The sequence below is a fragment of the Sciurus carolinensis genome, chromosome 7 (genome assembly GCF_902686445.1).
Source record: "Sciurus carolinensis chromosome 7, mSciCar1.2, whole genome shotgun sequence".
In the NCBI taxonomy this organism is placed as follows: Eukaryota; Metazoa; Chordata; class Mammalia; order Rodentia; family Sciuridae; genus Sciurus; species Sciurus carolinensis.
Genome location: NC_062219.1, coordinates 51911179 through 51926377, shown reverse-complemented (window position 1 = coordinate 51926377; position 15199 = coordinate 51911179). Strand labels below are relative to the sequence as shown.

Sequence of the window (15199 nt, the reverse complement as noted above, 5' to 3'; positions counted from 1 at the left end):
ACCCCACACATACTGCACATGCACACACACACACACACACACACACACACACACACACACAAAGTCAGGAAAAAAAGGAAAATAAGATCAGATAATATCACTACCTCCCTCTTTGAGAAGCCCCTTGACACTGATATTCAGGTCAGCTGCCTTGCATGCCTTCTCATTCAATACGGTTTTATTTTTACCAACTTAAATAAATTTCATGTGTGCTCATTCAAACTGACATATCCACTGTGTTGACTTTTTTTGTTGGTTGACATCAAAACCAAATTGTAAGCTGCTGTAAGAGACTACCAGGTAGGCATGAAGCCTAAGATAACAAATAGAAAGCTCCTGAAATTGATACCTAAATCCCTGTCAGGATGGTTTTAAGCTGGCAAGACTGGATCAAAGGCGGCCGGTAGAGCATCCTATTGGATTCTGATCTTTTACAGACAGAATGCTCTCTCTTACCTGCACTGGGCATCAATGGAGGAAGAACAGGTACAGGGGGCTGGTCAGCCAGGCCACTGAGGTTTCTGGAGTCTGTTCCTGTGTGCAGCATGCTGTGCCTGAGTCCTGTTACCCAGAATGACAATGGCATAACCTGCAGAACAGCTTCTCTGAATTCAATTTTTACAGTTCCCAATGAAGCAGGACTGGGAGGACTTCAACGTAGAGAGGGCTAGCTATAAAGGATCTGGATTCAGATAGTGTGGGTGTGCGTCTGGCTCTGCTGCATATTAACTGAACAAGCTCAGAGCCGTGTTTCTCAGTGGGTGTGCTGTGGCTGCTCTGCCAGGGATGACGCTTCATTGGGCAGGACCGTCCCAGGCACTGCAGGACCATCCCTGCCCTACTCCCTATAGGATCAAAAGCCAAGAGTGCCTCCCAGACCTTGAGAGGAGGACCAGAAGAAGCATGTCCACACACTCCCGAAAGTCCCCTGCCTTAGACAGAGGCTAAATTCGGGAACCTCAGATTTATCTGGCGATAATTTCAGCTCTACCATCTAAGAAGTGTTTGGGGAGGATCAGATGTGCTGCACTCTTTATAAACTTAAATTAGCTATACAAATGATATGCTAATATGCATCCACAAGGCAGCCTGCAGGGTGGGCCTGCCGCCACCTGGATTCCAGGTGGGACCTGTTACAGTCTTGTCAATCTAGCCATACACTACAATATACGACAGTTACTTACTCTGAAAATGTTTGCCCGTGATAAGTGGGAAATTTTGGCTTAAAAGTGTTGCTACAGATTAAAACCACACCGCAGTGTGAATTTGAGAGTGAAAGCAGATGGCAAAGACATGGGCTACTGTAGCAGATGAGCAGCATGGCACCCTCGAGGTGGCTTCACAGAATCTGGTTTAGGATGTCACCCAAACTGGCCGGGAATGGAAATGACACCTCTCTTGGCGAGCAAGTGATGAGAGGATGGTGGGATGACTTCGGAGATTGGGACTACAAAGTGCCACAGAAGATGACACCCCGCCCTCCTATACACAGGTCTGATTTTCAAAATAATGCACTTTAGAGACGTGTTTTCTACTTTTGGACAATGCTTTGGAAAGGGAGTCTTGGAGGCAGGGCAGACTAGCATACAGCCTCTGGTGGGACTGTAAGCCCAGAGGCTGAGGTGGGAGAAGGAGCTGGGACCCTCACAATTTAGTGCTGGAGAAGCCCTGGAGAGCCCGTCAGCATGAAGACCACCCACCTTGGGGTCTGGGAGCCTGGGGAGACCTGGGAGTTTCGAACCCAGGGCTTTTCCCATGCTAAGTGCAGGCTCTACCACTCAGCGGTGCCCCTCCCTGGTTGCACCTTTAAACCAGCTGTTTGGGTGTTTTGAACACAGGGAGCCACAGACTGCTCCCAGGACACTCATGGAGGCCTCTCCAGAGACTTCTCTGGTAGAGGACAGCCTTCAGCTCTCCTCAGGGATCATTCTTGCTCTCATTTCATGGCCTTTATAATTCAGAATTTAGGTAAAATGCTTCTCTGCTCCTAGGTCTGGGCTTTTTGGGGACGGGGGTGGTTTGCAGAATTGCTTGTTTTTTTTTTTTTTAACTCTATCTCTGCTCTTCCCAGTCACTGTGTAAATGAGAAGATGCTTTTATTGTGCTGATGTGATTTCTCCTTTATCATTCACTTTTAAAAAAAAAAATCTTTTTTAGTTATAGATGGACACGTACCCTTATTTTTATTTATTTATTTTCATGTGGTGCTAAGGATGGGACCCAGTGCCTCACCTGTACTAGGCAAGCGCTCCACCACTGAGCCCCATCATTCACTTTATATATATATATATATATATATATATATTTTAATAATCAGTGGACCTTTATTTTTATTTATTTATATGTGGTGCTGAGAATTGAACCCAGTGCTTCAAACATGCTAGGTAAGTGCTACCACTGAGCCACAACCCCAGCCCCCATTATTTACTTTTAAATGAGTTCTAGGAAGTGCTGACCAGACAGGAAGCTCTGACCTCTCCTTTAAGGCTCAAAGCCTCAGGTATTAACAGAGAAATGAAGGAGGCCACAGAAGGCTGGGACCAATGAGGCAGAAGGGGTAAAAGGCACATGTCTGGAAGAACAAAAGGGAAAGCAGATGTCTACTCCAGGGCAGAAGCCAGCAGAAAGGAGCAGTGAAATGGCTCATGAGGACTACTCGTGGGTCAGAGGGGCGCTGGGCACAGAGTGATGGATGGGTAGCTTCTCCACAGATCCAACAGTGTTTAGTGTCAACATGGTGTTTTTTACACCCTCACTCAACTGTTTGCCAATTGAACTTTGGTAAATTCCATTCATCTTAAACACAGTAGGCTGATAATGTCCACTCCCTAAATCTATGGGCCTGACCATCTGAAATGAGATCTTTTATCCTTCTCTGCTTTCCAGAATACACGTTCGTCACATTCTTGGAAGCAGAAAGACTACCCATAAAAGAAAAATAAAGGGGCATAAAGTCGAAAGAATATTATACCAAAGCTTTTGGAAAGAAAATATTTATGTCCACAGTACATGCCACACCCTTTCTGGGAGGATATTACTGGCCTAGAAGCTGGGTTAGTGAATTCCAAAATACACCTCACAAAAAGCACAGTTACCCTCCCAAAATAGGCCCTATAATTAAGTGAAGTCTTTTCAAGTGGATTGTTCTATATCACAACTTGACATATGTTGCTTTAATCTCTCTGCTTCAAGAAATGTAGCCATATTGGGCTACAAAAGCTCTCAGCAACTCACATTTAAGCCAGATTGTGGTGTCACTAGCAAACTGATGCAAATAAACAGTCCTGGGTACCAAAATACTCAATCTCAATCATCTGTAATGAGATCTCTCTCCTCCCTAAGCACATTTTGATCACACCAGAATCGCTACCCTTGATTCAAAAGGAAGGACAGCCCAGACTGAAATACCGTTTCATCTCCGAGGTCATCTGAAGACAAGCACATCTGAGCAGGCTGGGGCTGAAATTGAAAGCACGAGACTTCTTTTGTGCAAACACCGGGCTCACACTACGTGAGTCTTACTTTTATGTTTAGGGACCAGCATTCCGTATGAGCCACGGGAGGCCCATCATCTGGATTTATTTAGGTCAGTTTTTGCTTAGAGTCAGGGGTAATGGATGAGGTAACTTCTCAGGAGCCCTTTCAGCCCTCTGAATTCCAAACCAACTTGTTTTTACAAATTTTACATATAATATGTTAAAATATCTGAAATTGTAAAGATTCAAAGAAATGAGTACTTTAGGCATGTAAATTTTGTTACTGCTTCTAGTATGAGCTTCTCGGCCTCAGCACTCTTGACATTTGGGGCTGGGTCATTCTGTATGTGTGTGTTGCTGTCCTGGACCTTGTAGGGCATTTAGCAGCACCCAGCTCACTGGACGCCACTAGGACACACCCTCCTTGCCCTTAGTCGTGGTTTCAGATGCTACCAAATGTCTTCTGGGAGGGCAAAACTGACCCTGCTCCAGAATCACTGCTCACTCTCTATTTATGTGTTTATATCTCACCCCCTGGCATGGCCAGGAGAACAAAGGTCTAGGTTTTTCGAGGTAACTACAATTTTGGTATTAAGAATCTCAAACTTCCCCTGACTCACAATGAAGAATTGGGATCTGTGACACACTACCACCTCTCAATATTTATAAATGGCACTGCCGCTGTCTCTAAATAAGGGAGCCAGGACCTGGCTGCATTTCAGTCAGAACAAGGATGAGGACGGATTTGCTACCACCCAGCTCCTGGATGTGACCCTCCCTGCTTTCTGGATATCTAATCTTAGAAGACTACTTAACAGAAACCCTTCCTGACCCATTGCTAGGTAGTGACTGTCAAGAGTTAGGCACAGGTTTCTGTTAACATTGTCTACAAAGGTCATGCATCTGGGCCAGACCCCATGAGGCAGCACTTTGAGTACTGGGCATGTGTACAGCAGGGACATGGTCAAGGAGCTCTGCAGGGCGGGGAAGGATATGAATGAATCCTAGAATGGGAGATGGGAAGTTCAACCAAGAGAAAAGGTGAATGAGGAAGGAGAGTGTCTAATATCTAGAGAGCTAGCCTGTGGAGAGGGAGTGGACTTCCTTAGAAAGTGACTAAGAGCAGCAGATGACTCAGTAAATATTTAAAAGTTTATCCCATCCCTTCCAAGTGCCAGGCACTGGGATGACAGAAAGGAGTAAGACCAAAACCCTGTCCATATTATAGTTCTGTCTAAGAACTAGGTTGTTTTTCTTTCTGCCCATTCTCCCTCCTCTCTTTTCCATCCTTCTTTCTTTTTAACAAGTTGTGATAATTGTCCAGTTGTTTGTCTAACCGCTCATTTTTTTCACTTTAATAATTAAGGTTTAACTTACAGCAAAATTCACTTTTTTGAGTGTGTTCAGTTCCGTGGATTTTCACAAAAGCAGGCAACTGTACACATACTACCATAACTAAGCTTTGGAACATATTTATCTCTCCCCCCTCAAATTTTTCTATCCCCTAATTGTTTGTTTATTTATTATTTTATTTTCTTATTGAGACAAAACCTTTGTATATCCATTGGGTTCAGTATAGAGATTTGATCCATGTATACAATGTGTAAGGATCAAATCAGAGAAATAAGCACTTCCATCTCCTCAAAAATTAGTCACCTTTTGGCAATTTTGAAATATAGGACAGTTCCCCTACTGGGGTCCAGAGAGTCAGACCTAATTCCTCCTCTCTGTTTTGGTGCCCCAACAAATTGCCTTGTACAACAGTAAGTTCTTTATCCCTGAGAAAATTTGAATTCCCCTGTCAGGTATTTTGTAGAAGAGACTTTTGGTGATTGGGAGGTTGGAACAGATATCTCCCAAGGCCATGTCTATCTCTTTGATTCCATGAAACTGGAGCAGAGTCACCTATGGACATATGATCTTCAGTATCAGTCCATTTGTAGTGATGGGATAAAGGTTCTCAGCCCCAAATCAAATTCTTATAGTCAAAACTCAAAAATTTTAGTTCAATAATTGGATCTCTGAGAAGCTACACAATAAGTATAGGCCAAAAAAAAAAAAAAAAAAAAATCCAAAGGAAGGTTTGGAAATTAAAGCCTACATATGGTATTACCATATGTAATAAGGGTACTATCTACCCTTAAGCCCTCTTTGTCTTATTGTTACTGTGTTTCAAAATAATATTAACTCCAAAATCAAACAAAGCTCAAACAATGTGACCTCATTTGGTTGCAAAGGTAACCGGAAGGGAAGGCCAATGAGCTCTGCTTGTCTAAGAATGGGCTGCCAGGGTAACCGAGGTAGTAAATGCCACAGAGGTTATGGAGTGAATGCTGGAGAGCTGTGGCGAGCAGTTATGTGGGGCCCTGTGACATCAAATGGGTGTGACCAACCCATCCCAACAGCCCTCCTGCTGGAAGACACTTTTCGGTGGTGGCTTATTGTCAATGACAACGGTCTAGTCTTCAAAAAAGGCTGTCTATCATGAACAACGACAGCTTTATTGAGCACCTACTATGCCCCAGCACTACCAAGCTCATTTTATTTTCACAAAAACCTAGTAGGTAGCATTGGAGGCCTCCTTTTATAGAAGAGGAAAATGAAACTCAGAAAGGTTATATAACAGCCAATAGGTGCAGAAGTTGAACTTTCACCTAGGCCTCCTGATCTTAAAGACTATCCTTTTTATTACTGCTAGCAAGGTCTGGATGGTTGTTGAATTGAACATTCTTAGTCTCTTGGTCCACTGTATACTAGTCTGTGGGTAAGCTTACAGGCATGCTGGGTCCTTAAATTCTTTTAATTTCCTATTCCAAAAGCAGCTAGTTGTCTGCTTCTCTTTCATTTTAATACACAGGTAATAAGCATCTCTCTGCTTCAGAGACTATTTCATTCTTTTGGTCTGCAAGATAATTATTATTTTACACAGCTGGCTTAGAACGTACACTAAGCTGCCATGGTGTTCTTTATCCTGCACCCAGAAGCTTTCCTAAATCTAGACTTGCTGTATTTTAGAAAGCCCCATATTGCACAATTACATTAGTAATAACTAGGGGGAAAACATCATACTGTCAGAAAACACCAATTCAGCATTGCATTTAATTATAAAATTCTGTTCTAAAGTTTAGTGCAGATTTAGAGGATGCAGACAACAGAGCAATGGCTTTCCTTCATGAGCACCATTTTACAACAGAAAGTATTAGAAATAAATGCAACAACACTTACCAAAATTTCCGCCAACTATCACAAACTTTATATACACCACATGTCTTCTAAAACAGCAGCAGGACTGGTCCTGAAAAACAATACCAAAAAAGAAACAAAATTATCATTCAATGGGCATAATTTAACATACATTCCCCTTCTTTTCTGGAAAAGTTGACCTCTCTTCTCTGCTTTGATGGGCACCCATCAGTTTACCAAGCTCCACCTACCAGTTTCCTCTTTGTTTTTCACAGGAAGAGGAAACCAGTTACCTCAATACACACTAATAAAAAACCTGGACAGTGAAATAAACCAGAAACTTTGTTCACAAATAGGTGAATTTTGGGGCTGGGGTTGTAGCTCAGCGGTAGAGCGCTTGCCTAGCACATGTGAGGCACTGAGTTCGATCCTCAGCACTGCATAAAAATAAATAAGTAAAATCAAGCTATAAGAAAAACTAAATAGTTGAATTTTTAACCTCTTAAAATAATCAAAGACAAAAGAACAATGGAAAAATATCTAAAGTGGAGCTCATAATGATTTGCCCCCAAAACAATCTCCACCTCTCTGCCCCCCGCCAACATCCTCCCTTCTTTTCAGCTACCTGTGGGATTCTGAGCAATTTCCCTAACCTTTTTTTAGACTTCATTTTACTATCTGCAAAAGAGGGATTACAGAACTAACCTCGACAGGGTTGCCATGAGGATCAAATGATAGCAATTTACCAGCATATAAATGAGGCTTCAGAAAGGCTTAACACAGCATCTGGCACACTGTGAGCGCTCAGTAAACATGAGCTTCTGTTGTCATTCTCCTGGTCCCCCAGGCTTGGAACCTAACGTGGCCTTCCTCATGTCTGCTGCAAATCAAGGCCCAAACATGCTGCTGGAGTTCCACCGCTGGGCTGAGACTGGTTGCTGCTCTCCCTTCTCATCATGACACCCCATCTGGTCTGCATCATGCCTTGCAGAAACCAGTCCCTGGGCCGCGGGTCTCCTCCCTTGCCATCTACCTCTCCAGCTCTGCAAGGATTCTTCCTTGGTGGACACACTTTCTGGCTCCGCATCAGCTGCACACTTATTGGTGGACAGTCTGGGACTCAAGCTCATCCCAGTCTGATTCCCACATGATCCCAAAAGATACTGCAGCTCCAGGTACCTGTCCTGCCCTGGGCCTCTAGGTGGCCGGTCCCTTCTCTGAGGGCTGCTGGGAGGAGGTCCAGCTGTTTTCTAAGGCAGGGGCTTTTTACTTTTTTTGTACCATGGCATTCTCCAGACATGTTTCTCAATGTTTTTAAATGCTTAGAATTAATACATAAAATGCACAGGACTCAAAATAAGCAGTGTATTGATTTACAGTTATCAAAATGTTTAACAAAATTGGAATGGGTTTCTTTCAATATTTGAATAATTTCCAGAGAAACTCTAATAACTACTGTGATTTTGAAATAGCCTTAAATGATAAATGATGTTTCAGGATATACGCAACTGTAATACAACAATAAAACAGTCACAAGTTCTATTGGGAATAGAACTTAGGTAAGGCTGGAAGCTAAGGCTACTTCTATAATAATAGGAAATGTTAGACTGCAGTTAAGGGTTAACAAAAATGATGATTTTTTTCCCAGACAAGTTCACAGACCCCCCTGAAACTGATCCATGGACTTCAGTCTAGTCACCATCTATAAGGTCTCTCTCTCTTTACCTTTTCTACCTTGATTTTTCTAACTTGGTGTTAATCTTAATTCTCTTTTGTTTTTCTTTTTGAAATTAACCTGCTATTTGATATAGACACTTTAAATAAATCTACTTACTGTACTTCATATTTTAGATTTGTAAGAAAAGGCCCTTTTTATTCCATCTTTTCATTCCTCCTGTGGTTAATAATGCCCTGTCCTATAGCAGGCACAGTAGTGAGGTGTTCACCAGGACTGTTTGAGTCAGTCAGTGGATAAGAGTGTAATCCTGCTTGTCCTACATGCGCTTGGCTAATACTAATATTTTCTCATCTCTCTTTGGCCATCTATGAGGTCCTACATATGAAGATGAATACTATACTTAAATCATAAATGACTGAAGTTAGGAAACATTCTTTTCTTTTACTCCTTTTCAGAGAATGAATGCTTCATCTGTGCTGTGCTGTAGGTAGCTGACACACAGGTATGATACTCAGGCCTTCTCAGAGACTGAAGTCCAGCAGCTGACCCCAGCTTGTTCAGAGTAGCTGGGGATCCCTCGCCCTTCTACAATCTTTGCAGAGACAAGGAACTGTCATGATTTCCTACATGTGGGCCCAAGTTGGTGAGGTTAGTTGGAGTTGCCTGGCAACCACCAGAGACCAGACCAAGACCCAGTTACCCATTAGTCTCACAGATGTGAGGCTGTGGTTGTGGGGCTGGTGGGGTAAATGGTTGGAATGGTGAAATTCCATCTCCCCTCCAAGATATGCTATCTTTGCATATGAGATAAGAGACAGCAACCACCAAAGTGACTCACTCAGGAAGCTTGATCCTTGATCCCCACTGAGTCTGTAAGGGACCAGCCTCATGATGGACACTGGAACATCCTCAGACTTCTGGGTCTTTTTCCTAATTAGCTGCAGCTTGGGATTTCTGTGTATTTTGTCGATCAATCAATCAAACAAATAGAATAATCCTTCCTTTTTGAATGAAGAAAGCATAATGATTTTCTCCACTGAAAACCACTCATCAGGACATTGCGACCATTTGCTTTGGCAGAAATTCACCATTGGCAGCATTTCTCACTCCAGACATCATGTCAAATGACTCTTAGGGTGAGTGGGAGTATACGCTCCCTCCCCAATAACGACTGAGACTGATGAGCTCAGAGAACAAAGGCTGGATTTGGCACTCTTTTCAGACTGAAAGACATGTAGATGCATCTCATCGGAGTTTCTTTTTGAGACACGCTGGATGTGTGGTATTAATTACCAATAAAAATAACTGATAACGAAGAGGGTGGCATGACTGATTTGTCTTCTGTTTCTAGAATTACAATGTACGTACGTGTCATCATAGATGAGTAATAACATCTTCATGAATCCCTTACGCCAACATGTAGTCCTGTGTGCCCTTTTTGTTTCTGATCCACACCACAGACTGATGCATGGCTCCTGATTTAAAGGTAACATTTTCATTAAACTCTGGGAACAAATATCTCAACTACAGCTCTCATCTCCATGGGTCACTGCCTCTTCCTTTAGCCTCAGTGTCTCGTGGACAGGTGACAGCACTCTGAGCTGGGGAATGGGGAATCAACGATCCACAGTTTTGGAGCATGGCAATTAATAGCATTAGTATCACTCAAGAGGTCCTTAAAAATAGCAGTTCTGAGGCTCCACCCAAACCAACCCAATCACCGTCTAGCTTACAAGATTCCCCAGGTGATCTGTGTGTACACTGAAGTTTGAATGGTTCTGTTCCAAAGGAAACTTATCCTCTTGCTAGTGATTGGTTCAAGGATAGACACATGGCCCAGTTTAAGCCAATGAGACATGACAAATATTGTACCAGGTGTTTCTCCTCTTTGAGAGAAAGTCCTTCCTCCTGAATGTTGTGTGGGTGTGATGTGTGAACTACTCCAGCCTAAGGATAGAGCTGGTCAGAGACAAAAAAAACACAGGGAAACAGTGCAGGTTATTGCCCTGGTCGACCCTGAGTCTGTGGTATCTCGAAGCTTCCAAGGAATTTCTTACTGTCCTGGCCTCCTTGAGTTGGGTTTTCAATTATTTGCAGATGGAAAACTTTCAGTTTCCAAAGAAAGGAACAGAATGCCAAAGCCTTGGGCTCAGTCACACACTGAAGAGTCAGACAAGGCAGTGCATGCGGAGACCAGGGCAATAGTTCAGAGACCAGGGAACTGACCCAGCCTTATTTCTGGTACTTTCAACCATAGCTCTTTTGCGCATTTCCCAAAGCCTTCTAAATCTGCTGGTCTCAATGAACAACCAGAGGAAATACTGATCGTGTTCCAAGTATTTTAACCAGAGTGGCTAACGGTCGTCTTCCCAAGAAGTCACATGGATGTCATTTCCTGCAAGGACAATGGGAGACTAATTGCTGGGCCTCAGCCTCCAATAGGGAAGACAACCTGTGAAATGTGATTACTGCAGGGTAAATAAGGAAGAGCTCAAGGCTCGGAAGCCATTTCTGGATCTGCTCCAATTACTTGGGTAAAAGAAAAAAAAAAAAGAGCCAGCTGGTCTGGGAAAAAAATATGAGGGGCAGCAGCTAGGACAGCCACCTGAGTCATTTTTTTTACACATCACTGGTAGTTATTAAAGACCTTTCTGAGGAAACAAGTAGACCAGCTATTATACAAAACCATACATGGCTTTGGTATAATTTAGCTTCATATATAGGAGTGATGTCAAGGAGAACTGAATGTCTAAATGGACATTATCTCTCTGGTGTGTCCCAGCTTCCTAGCCACAAGAGGATATTCTGGGTTTGGGCTAAGGTTGGGTTTGTTGTGTTGGCTCAGTGAAGAATGTATTTTCTATCAAGGGCGGCTCACTGATTTGTTTCCACAGAATGTTTCCTCAGGTCCTATGTCCTTAGAGTTTTTTTCTCTCAAACCCTTTTTGTTTTTTCTTTCCTGGCACCTCATACTCCCATAATTCCAACTACCATCCCATGTGATGAGCTTCTCCTACATGGCTAGACCTATCACTCATGTTCCAAGTTCATCTGCTTCCCCTAACAAGGAAGCACCTTGAGGACAGCAAATTGATTTGATCACTGTTCTGTTCCCAAGGCCTAGTATAGTGGCTGCACTGGGTAAAAAGGTCCATTGAGTGAATACATTCAAGGCCTCACTCAGACTCCTAGGGACCTCATAAGAGTCCCTGCTATAATTTCCTATGTAGCCTCTCTGAATCTGGTCTCTCCTTTAATTGACACGCATGAAGTCCCTGGATCACAATGTTGCTCAGGTCCCTTCTAGAATGTCTCAGGAGGGAAGGACTTAGCAACTCAGCCCTGTATTTTCCAAGTGAGAAACTGGGTCCATGGAGGCAAGAGGCCTGCCCAAGTTTGTACTATTAGTGGATGGCAGAGGCAGGATTTTTAGTTTAGATTCAGTGCTCTAGCTACCAGGCCAGTAACTAGTGCAAAAACTTCAATGGTCTTTCAGTCAGACCTAGCACAAGGTCTGGTAAGGAACAGGCACTCAATAAATACTTGTTGACTGACTGAATAAAGTAATGGGTCTCATACATGTGCAAATGAACTTCTGTTTTTCTTAAAGTGTCATCCTCTCCAAAAGAAGCATAATAATACCTTAGGATCCAAAATGGAGGTGAGGGGCTTCTCTCTCCTCTTGCCCTACAGTACAAGGAGCCACCTTCAGGAGTCTTGGAGCATGAGGATACTGCTAGAAAACCAAAGACTTACATAGCCAAACTGACATTCTTCAGTTTTGCCCACAAAGCCACCCACCATCATTCCAAACCCACTTCATCAGCCTTATTTTTCATTTCTTCTTCCTCTCTGCCACCCAGCTTTCCCAAAGCATTTGCTTTCCCAGCACTCATTCCTCTTTAGGCCTTTTCCTACTTTGTTTCTTCCTCCTTACATGCCCTTGCCTCCACCTGCAAGAATGGAGAACCAACCTGTCCTTCAACTCAACTCTAATGTAAACCCCTCCTTGAAGTGCTTGCCCATTTCCTCCATTAAAATCAGTCTCACTCTATTCGTCCTTCTACGATAGCCTTTATCACACTACCTGATTCAAGGAAGACAGCCAACTCTTTGAGGGCAAGAACCTAGTCTAAATTCATCTTTGAATCACTGGGACCTTGCCTGGCCCAATGCCTTGCACAGAGGAAAGATTCTCCTGTTGCCTTGAAATGGCTTCTTTCTTCTTAGTTCACTTTTGTGGCTAAATTACACAGGTTGTGGTAAGTGACATTCCAAATCTTCCTCTAGTCTCTGAAGGCCAATGAGGCAGCCAGCACACACCTGCAGATCACACTAAGGAGCAGTGTCATATTTTTGAGTGTCTTTTTGAGTCATATTTTCAGAAGCAAACAATGGTGAGGTGAGAAAGAAGAGTTTCCCTCCCCTTCACAGCTGTCCTGTGCAACAAGAGGTCCACTCTGGGCAACTTCTGCACACAAACAACAGGAGACTTAAAATACAGTCCTGACTCCTTGCAAGTTACAATATTCTCTGTAAGCCTAGAGTCAATTGTCTGAAAAATTAAAGAGCTCCAAATGGTAGGATAATACATTAAACAAGCAAGCACGAAAACAAAGCCCAATTGCCAGGGACAATGGGGGGGGGGGGAGGCGTGGCTAGGAAATACAGGGTTCCCTAGGAAACCAAGCCCACTTTCTGACTGGCTGTGGCCTTGTCGCTTCACTGGGGGTTAGCGAGGTGCCCTGAGAAGGCATGACTGATCCATCTTCCCCTTCTGTCATTTCTCCTGGCTTCACTCCAACAAGCTGGATGGCCTCAAGTAAGGAAGGCTGTGGCTGTTTGCTGGAGTGGAAGTAAACAGCAGAGAGAGGAGAGGAGGAGGAGAGAGAGAGGGAGAGAAAAGAGACGAGCATGGAGTCACTTACCCAGCAGAAAGGAATTATTGATCACAGACAAAGAGGGTGGCAAGGTCAAACTACAAAAGCTGGTTGCTCCCTTTCATCAGCTATTTCCAGGACAAGAGGGGGTCAGAGGCTCACTGTGGAGTCAGGCCCCACAAAACCAGCAAGGAGCTCCTCCTCGGTCCGCTGTGGGGCCAAGTGAGGGCTCCAGACATGGTATCTGTGGGTCTGTTGTGGGCCCATGGGCACAAATGTATGAGCTGAGTCATGCGTGTGGGTGGCTGGTGGGTAGGGGTAGCACTCCCGCCACCACAATCTCCATCAACCTCCAGGCAATAGTAGTAGTATTGATATCATTTCATATTATTATTACTACATTGAATCCTGCAGGCCAAGGGTACACGGTTTATTTGGGAAAGAAAAATATGAAGTAAATGCCATTGAATCATAAGTTCACTGTCTGGTGGGGGAAAATTTTTGCTTCTGTAAGAGTCTTTAGAATGATGTATATATTTATAATAATGGCATTCTTCTTTGCTTTCGGGTAATGAGTTACTGTTGGGTGCTCATATCACTTATGGATCTGGTAAAAAGGGAAAAAAAAACAAAAGGTCTGTTTTTGTAGTATGTTTGAAATATTTTGTATTGCCCTTTTAAATTAAGCTTTATCTAGGGATCTGCACTCCAGTCTGGATAGAAATGCTGCTTTGCTATAATGCAGCTGCTGGACATGTCTCTTCCAACGAGACACTACTCCCAAGACACCCAGGAAACGTACTTAGTGTCACAGTGCTGCCCTGATCCAGGTTAACAATGGTGTGGGCGAAGACCCTAGAGTGCGGGCTGTAGGCTGGCTACAACATCAGAATCCCTAGTCTGATAGTTGTTAAGAAGCTTTTTTTTTTTTTAAGCACCGGAACTTACTTTATCTCTCCCTCCATTACACACACACACACACAAACACACACACACACACACACACACTTCCCTTCCAAGGCTTATGCTAAACTCTATTATAGTAGATAGTAGTGGTTTAAGGGGGAAAAAGACAAATTCTCCCCATGATGGCCATACACCTGACCCACTTCTCACTTCTGGGTAGCTCTAAGGTTCTAAGAACACAGACAATCCCAGACCTAGTCCCCTACTCAATCCAGTACTCAAACCTTGTCTCACCATCTCATGCAGGTGCCTGTGTGTCAGGTACACACAGCACAGACTAAGCATTCACTTTCTGAAAAGAAGTAAAAGAAGAGAATGTTTTGTTTCCTAACTTCAGTCATTTATGATCTAAATATAGTATTCATTCACATATGTACGACCTCATAGAAGGCCAAAGAGAGATGAGATAATATTACTATTAGCCAAGCGCATGCAGGACAAGCAGTTGTACGTTCTCAAGGCTGCAGTGTGGGTAACCCAATGCTTTCTCTACCAAGAACATAGTTTAACCATCCCTGAGGACCTTGTTTTGAACCAAGTTGCATTTGTGAACTAATTACTGATTTATTGCCCAGCTCTGATTTGGAGTCGGTGAGATCTCAATTTAAATCCCAGCCATGTTAAGCTTGGTAAACTTGGAAAATTTTCTTAATAACATGAATAAACCCAGTAGGAGCTTTTCTTTTCTCCCTTTTTGCATTTTTAATTTTTAAATTTTTATCTTTTATTGGGGTACCAGGGATTCAACCCAGGGGTTCTTAACCACTGAAAAACACCCCCAGCCATTTTTGTATTTTATTTAGAGACAGGGTCTTGCTGAGTAGTTTAGGGCCTCATTTAGTTACTGACGCTGGCTTTGAACTTGCAATCCTCCTGCCTCAGTCTCCCAGGTCACTGGGATTACAGGAGTGTGCCACCACACCCAGCTGCTTTTAAATTCATCAAAACAAATCTCTGTCAAAATAATATCAAATTCCTAGGAAAAAGTCCACAAATGTATATGGATATGTAAGACC

At 43.2% G+C, this 15199-nt stretch overlaps 1 protein-coding gene across 4 annotated transcripts in view; it reads right to left on the bottom strand.

Moving 5' to 3' along the window:
• Positions 1-15199, bottom strand: part of Fyn (FYN proto-oncogene, Src family tyrosine kinase) — a 205639-nt gene that overhangs the window by 109983 nt on the left and 80457 nt on the right. For 3 of the 4 annotated variants that reach the window (XM_047557945.1, XM_047557946.1, XM_047557943.1), the window contains exon 3: positions 6702-6771. The gene's annotated coding sequence lies outside the window, so the exon portion shown is untranslated. Of the gene's footprint in view, positions 1-456; positions 570-6701; positions 6772-15199 lie in introns of those variants that run through there. The other variant, XM_047557944.1, reaches the window with a different exon arrangement.